A 284-nucleotide genomic window follows, 5' to 3' on the forward strand; every position below is an offset into this window, starting at 1 on the left:
CCAAGGAATCAAACTCGAGCCTTTCCCAGTACATGTATCAAAGAGTTATTACCCTGAAAATTCCGGTTCGTCTTTTTTTTTCAAACTTATTTTTCTAGCTTGTCATTCCAATATATTTTTGCTTGCATAGTGCCCCTCTATAATACAGAGCTACCACAATGGCCTTGTTTTTGTGGGTATAAAAACGTTGCCTTCAAACGATATATTTTTTATTTTTTGTTAGAGATTTCATTCGTTCTGGCGTTAGCTATGAGTATACACATACGCGCACAAACACACACACA

Source organism: Aplysia californica, unplaced genomic scaffold (genome assembly GCF_000002075.1).
Source record: "Aplysia californica isolate F4 #8 unplaced genomic scaffold, AplCal3.0 scaffold00105, whole genome shotgun sequence".
Lineage (NCBI taxonomy): Eukaryota > Metazoa > Mollusca > Gastropoda > Aplysiida > Aplysiidae > Aplysia > Aplysia californica.